This window comes from Echinops telfairi, unplaced genomic scaffold (genome assembly GCF_000313985.2).
Source record: "Echinops telfairi isolate 266 unplaced genomic scaffold, ASM31398v2 ScPeMD7_7468;HRSCAF=8506_0, whole genome shotgun sequence".
Classification (NCBI taxonomy): domain Eukaryota; kingdom Metazoa; phylum Chordata; class Mammalia; order Afrosoricida; family Tenrecidae; genus Echinops; species Echinops telfairi.
The window spans coordinates 81415538-81422421 of record NW_022111369.1 but is presented as its reverse complement, the minus strand read 5'-3'; the positions used below and the strand labels follow the sequence as shown (position 1 = coordinate 81422421).

General features: G+C 48.0%; 1 pseudogene; it reads right to left on the bottom strand.

Moving 5' to 3' along the window:
- Positions 1–1183: 1183 nt before the first annotated feature.
- Positions 1184–1629, bottom strand: LOC101650549 (annotated as a pseudogene).
- Positions 1630–6884: the final 5255 nt, after the last annotated feature.

The following is a 6884-nucleotide window of genomic DNA, read 5'->3' as shown; positions in this document are numbered from 1 at the left end:
TCTCTGAATGCATTCGGTTTGTTCTACATTTTCTCCCATTCTGACATGTTTTAAAACAATTGTGTCATTTTAGTTCTTACATTTAGATTTTGGACCCATCTGGGGTTGATATTCGCGTGTAGGTTGAAGTACGTTTTAGCCTTTTGCAGTTGGCTGTCTAGTCCTCCCGCACTGTTTGTTGAAGACTGTTCTTTCCCAGTTGAATTGTCTTGGCACCCCTGCCTCCAACCAATCGACAATAAAGTCATTATTTCTGAACTGTCCATTCAGTTTCATAAGCTGTCTTGGTCACTGCGGCTTTAGTTTTCTCTCTTTAATATTTACACGACTCAAAGGGGCATCAAAACTGCATGCCGTGGAGGCTCTTAGTTGGATTCAGTTCTCAAGCCTGTGGGAAAGGCACCAAACAGATACAGATGAAATTACTGTGGAAACTGCTTAGGGAACTTCTGTGTTGGAGCCAAGCGTCGCGTCTCATTGGTGGACCACAGCCACATTTCACCTCTCTGTTTTCACATCTGAGCACCAGTTAAAATGGCGGGCTTCCACACAGAGGCACTGCTGTGTGAAATCCAGTTGTGTGTAAGCACTGAAATTGCAGCCCCCATTGGGGTGCGGACCCAAACAGCCACAGTTCCTTTTTCTCCAACTCTTCCTCCGAGTGCTCACTGACTGAATGGCTGACAGTACTCATCATGGTTGCTCCTTTCTCTTCTATGGATTGAATTGTGCCCGCCCCCAAAAAATATTGACTTGTGCCCCGCTAGCCCCTTACACCAGTAGTTATAGTTTCATACGGTGCTAAATTGAGCCTATATAAGTGTAAGATGAATTTTACATCCGTCACCTTTGAGATGTGAAAAGGAGCAGATGAGGACAGAAATACAAGAAAAGAAGATCAAGACCGTACCTCATGGAGATCACCACAGGGCCAAGGAGAAGCAGCTGAGAAACGGCAAAGACCTTCTCCCCTGAGCCCACAGAGAGAGAACACCTTTCCCTAGACGCATGCCCTGAATCCAGACTTCGAGCCTCCTACACTGTAAGGCTTACATTGGGCAATTCTGCTGCCGAAGAGCTTTTAAAGTATCAAAAAGCAAAGGCGCCACTCAGAGGGCTAGCGACTCAAACCGTGGTATTTTCTTTCATCTTCCCTTTTTTGAAAAGCATTTTTAACATGTCGTTAAACCTCCATGTAGCTTCGACCCACCAGGACACAAGTCCCGGCAACACCCTTATTCTTCCTCTCAGCCCTTCTGCGGAGGAATTGAGCCTTCGTGATGACAGGTTGCTTGGGTAGAATTCCCTTCCCCAGGACTTTGTCAGCGCCACATCGGTGATGGGAGCAGCGCCAGTCTTCTTTTTGGCAGCATTTGCCCCGGTCTGCCCACTGACCAAGGTCCAAGTTTAGTGAGGTTGACGGTTGGACAGAAGCTCTGATTGCTCTTCAAGCGGTAATGCCTCAGACGGACTTTTCCAAGGTCTCCTGCATGGTCTTTGTCGAGGCCGACCCTGTGATGATGCGTGCCACCCTGGCCTCCCGGCTGCTTCCGGTGCTTGCAGACACCTCCGTGGCCATGGCTCCCGTGGCCCCCTAAGTTTCCTGATCTTCCTCAGGCTGGATGGCATGTTGGTGTCGGAGTTGAAAGAGCAGCCATACTATTTCCAATGGCCTTAGAAGCATCGGGAAGCTGAACAGTAGGCAAGGAAGACCGAAGAAGAATGGATACCTTCGAATAGTGGTGTGGGTGAAGAACGTCGAGTCTACCGTGGACTGCCAGAAGATCGCATCCATCCATCCTGGAGGAAGCACGCTCAGCATGCTCTTGATCAGTGATGATAAGAAGACGTTGACACACGAACTTGGGGAATGGCTAGCAAGGAGAAGGTTCGGGTGTTCCGTCAGCTAGAGGGTCGGTGAAGAGAGGAAGGCCATCAGGGAGTGGGATTGGCGCCGTGGCTGCCTCAATGGGCTGTGAGGAGGGGCTAGGAGGCAGCAGTGTTTCACTCTGTTGTAGCGAGGACGGCTATGAGTCGAAGGGCACCAGGCAGAAACAAGCTGTGAAACAATCCTTTTCGGTGAAAGCCACCACGCGGCTTTCTGTGATGGCAGAACTAGAGACTAAGGCAACTCTCTGCCCTGCTACTCTGCCCGCCTCCTGCCTCTCTCTCCTCACTTCCCAGTGCCCCTCTCTCCCTTCTCTCCCCTCCTTGCTTTCTCTTTGCCCCCTCTTCCCCTTCCCAGCTCCCCTCTCTCCGGCACATTTTGCTGAGTCTGCAACCCTGAATTAAAACACGTACAGAATCATCCAAACCCTGGGTTTTAGCAGTGAACGTGGCGCCGTGGCAAGCCCTCAGACCTCATTCTAGGATATAACAGAGACTCAGCTGTCTGTGGCTGGGTGGCCCGAGGTGATGCTTCAACCATTTGGTGGTGTTAAAGAAGCAAAGACAGACTCCCTTTAAGTGAGCAGCTGACCGGTAGGGAAGTGTTGGTAGAAAGGCAATTACCATGCCTGTAATTTTCGCTTTCCAGCTCAACAGCCCCCGCTTCTGGAGTTTGTGAGTGCCTTATTTGATCTTTGCATGGGTATCTTGACTTCACCTTGATGGGGACCTTTCCAGGGGGAGGCCCGGGTCAGGGGAGCACGCAGTGTGATCTCTAGCAGCGGCTCTTCGATAGAAAGAGGAGGCTGTGTGCTCCTGGAAAGATGGAGACTCTCTATAGGGTCGCTCTGTGTCAGCAGCTACTGGATGGCAGTGGGCTTGCTGCCATTGCTGCTGTTGAATCCTAACAAGAAGGCAGAGGTGCCGAGAGGTAGAGTAACCAGTTTCATGTTGTGGTCGTCACCTATTGTGGAGTCAGTTTGAGGATTAAGAGTGGAGGAGTGGAGTCTAGCCTGTCAATCTGGAGAGAGCCAATGAGACCTCTGTGTGGGCATAGCTTTCTCCCAAGAATTCTGGGAAATCCAGTATTCCTTCTTGGAGGCGGGAGACACTTCCCTCTCTGACACTCCCTGGGAGACATAGCAGCTGATAAGACACATGGATGCAACCAGACCAAAGACCTTTGTACCCACTGGCCTGTGCTTCATTGCATGTGTTTCGTGAGTCTGAAGAGGACTTTATAGATTGGTATCAGACATATGAGCTAATATCAGACTTATGGCCTTGGACTGGACTGGGTTGGGATGTTTTCTTAATGTACTATTGCTCCTGTATATAAACCTCTTCCTTATACACATATGTGCCTCCATGGATTTGTTTCTCTAGTCTACCCAGACTAACACATGTTAAGGTATTTTTATTGCAGATCTGCACCTTTCCAGTTCTCTGTAGCAGGGAAAAATGACAAAAACTGGTTTAATTTTATAATCCTCTTAAGTGCTATTTGCAAAAGAATGTATCCTTCCCCATCCCTAGGCAATAGGAGCCTGCCTCAAAATTACTCTGTAAGGTGAGGAGGCCTTGAAATTCCTATTTTCTAGAGCTCTTTGGGCACATCTACCTGCAGTGCCCTCTGCCTAGAAATACATTTCCCTACTTTAGCAAAAAAGAGGCAGGCGCTGAGCCAGATGGATGCATACAGTGTGGTAACAATGGGCAGAAACACAGGAACAATTGTGAGGATGGCGCTGAACCAGGCGCTGCTTCCTTCTGTTGGTCATAGGGTTGCTGCGAGTCAGAACCCACTCCGTGGCCCCTCCTAGCAAAACAGTAAGCCCTCCCTCACCCCCTTTTCTTTGCTAACTTCCTTTTTTCATTCTGGCAGGTAACAAATTGGTTAATTAGGTGGGAGTTTACACATTGGACTGCTGCCCGCAAGGTCAGTAGTTTGAAACCAAAGGCGAGGCTTTGAGTCTCAAAGAATGACAGTCACAACAACGACAGCAACAAAACAACAAAAAGAAAGCCACAGGGAAGAGATGAGCCAGTCAGGGTGCAGCACAGGGTGCACAACTTTCCTCTGCTTTGGTACTTCCTTCACCCCACTATCATGACCTCAATTCTACCTTACAAATCGGGTTAGACCAGAGCATGCACACTGCTACAGATAAGAGCCTGCAACACAGGGAATCCAGAATAGATAACCCCCTCAGGGCCAACAAGGAGAGTAGACATACCAGGAGGATTAGGGGAGGGTGGGGGGAGAAAGGGGGAACTGATCACCAGGATCAACATATAATTCCCTCCCAGGGGGATGAACAACAGAAAAGTGGGTGAGGAGTGAAGGAGGAGGAAGCAAGATATGAAAACAATAATCTATAACTTACCAAGGGTCCGTGAGGGAGGGCGGGTAGGGGAGGGAGGAGGAAGAAATGGGGAGCTGATATCAGGGGCTCCAGGGGGAGGAGAATGCTTTGAATATTGATGGCAGCAATTGTGCTTGACACACTGGATGAATGAGAGATGTAAGAGTGCCCAATAAGAGTATTTTAAAAAGAAAGAATCACAGTCTCAGAAACCCGAGGGGTCAGTTTTACCCTGTCATATTGGGCCGCTGTGAGTCGGCATCAACTTGATGGCAGGACGTACCGGGGACTGCCAAAAGAACAAACAAATTCGTCTCAGAAGAAGTACAGCCAAAATGCTCCTTAGAAATGAGGATGGCGAAATTTCATCTCACATGCTTTGGCCATGGTATCAGGAGAGACCAGTCCCTGGTACAGGACATCCTGCTTGATCCAGTAGAGGACCGGCAAAAGAGCAAGCTCATCAAGGAGAAGGATAGACACAGTGGCTGCAACCACGGGCTCCAATGAAACAATGCCTCCAAGCACGGGACCAGGTGGTGTTTCTTTTGTTCCGCACAGGGTCACTGTGAGGAACCGACTCATCACACAGCACCTGTGTTAGGTTGGGCTCTCCAGAGAAGTCAAACCACTCACGCTTGTAGGTGTGGGATAGAGAAAGAGCTTTCAATCAAGACACGGTTCACACAGATGTAGAAATGGATAAGTACAGTCTGGTTCACGTCAGGCTTCACCTGACTCGGGGATGCTAATGAACAGGAAGCAGGATGAGAAGGCAGAGACATTGGGGGGCACCGGCTGGTGGCTGTAGAGGTCATATGAGCCCGAGGTCAGCCAGTGAATCCACCACTGTTAATCCTGGGATCAGCAGGCAACACAAGAGATTGAGGAAACAAATGCAAGATTCCAGCTCTGGCAGAAGGGCCGGAGGATTCCTTTCGGTTCAGTCTCTCTCTCTTATACAAAAAGGCTTATGAAACCAAGGGAGTGTCATCAGGCTGTGACCCAAACGATAGGTTGAGCTCCACCCCTGCCCTTACCAGGGAGTGTCTAGTTGACATAATCCTTAACCTTCAGAGCACCTAGCAATGACAGTATGATTGTAATTGTTTTGTTTTGTTTTACTTCTTTGCCCATACGGTTGGCAGTTAGCATGTCAGGTCCTGTGATACAAAGATGCCAAAGAGAGGTCTCCGCTCTCTTGGAACTTATAACTGATTGGAAAACTGCCGTGGAAGCAGATGAATTCTACCACAGTTGAGTTGGTGCTACCGTAGAGATGTGAACAGAATGCTGTGGGAGACCGAGGACTGCTCTGCCTGTGGTCTGGGGCAAAGGCGTCCTCTCTGAGCTGGATTTTCTAGAGACAGTAGGAATCTGCCAGAGGAAAAGTGGGGAGGGTTCCAGGTTGAGGATTACATAAAGGCACTGTTTTATGAACAGATCTGGTCTATAGAGTAGTCAGGTAAAACACTGAGAAGGGATAGACCAGGGTCAGTAATAGGTATTTTGTGGCTATAAAATTATAGGTAGATTTTGTTTTTGAAGTTTTCTTTAGTATTGTTACTTGATTATTTTCATAACTAGCAATAAAGTGAAATAAAAAGATGGCTTGAGACTATTGGACCAGAGCATTAGAATGAATGTTTTTCATTGTCTATTTTTAAAAACAGTTTCATTGACATCGAATTCATAAAGTGTACAATTCAAGAGATGGACCATATTGAGGAGGTGTGCAATCATCACCATAATAAATTTAAGAACATTTTCTTTGTTTGTATACTCATCATATTTAGCTCCCTTCCCCCCAATAAACAGACTTATGCTCTCATTGCTTCACTTTATGCTACTTTAACATCCAGATGAAAAGGCCCCCATTTATGAGAAGATACAGAACAGAATACATTTAGGGTATTTGACAAATGCACCCCAAGTTGCCCTCTTTCCGTTGAGTTTCCAGGATCTGGGTCTCATTTGTGAGGTCAGGACAGGCCTGGTGTCTCTCAGCTAGTGGAACTGAGCGTTTACCTGGGATGCAATTAGTAAGGTGAGCTCAACCAAGGAGGAGGCACAAAAGGGTTGCAGGAGGGCACCTGGGAGAGACTGGATTATTTATCAACCTGGAGCTACAAGGAGTGAACCCACAAGTAGAACAAGAAGGGACTGCAGGTTCAGAAAACAGCAAGCAGGCGAAGTGGGGCTGTTGGGGAAACGAGGTCTGCAGACACTGGGCTGGCAGTGGAAGGTCTTTTTATGTGCAGTCCAGCATGTCTTGCCAGGGCAGGGAAGCCATTCAAGGCACCAGGCCAGTCCAGACACCAGAGTCTGTATGTCTTTACCAAACAACTTCCAAGTGAGGCTGAATGGGCTTTTCAGTTCACTGTGTGTGCGTTCGTCTGGGTAGACTAGAGAAACAAATCTGGGAAACGCATATCCAGGGAGACTCTTGAGTGGGTCAGAAAGAGGTTTATATACAAGAGCAATTGCATATTGAGAACATCCCAGTCCAGATCAAGTCTATAAGTCCGATATTAGCTTATGTGTCTGGTACCAATCTATAAATTCCTCTTCAGACTCATGCAGCACATGCAATGACACCGAATGCGGGAAGATCACAGGCCAGTGGGTGAA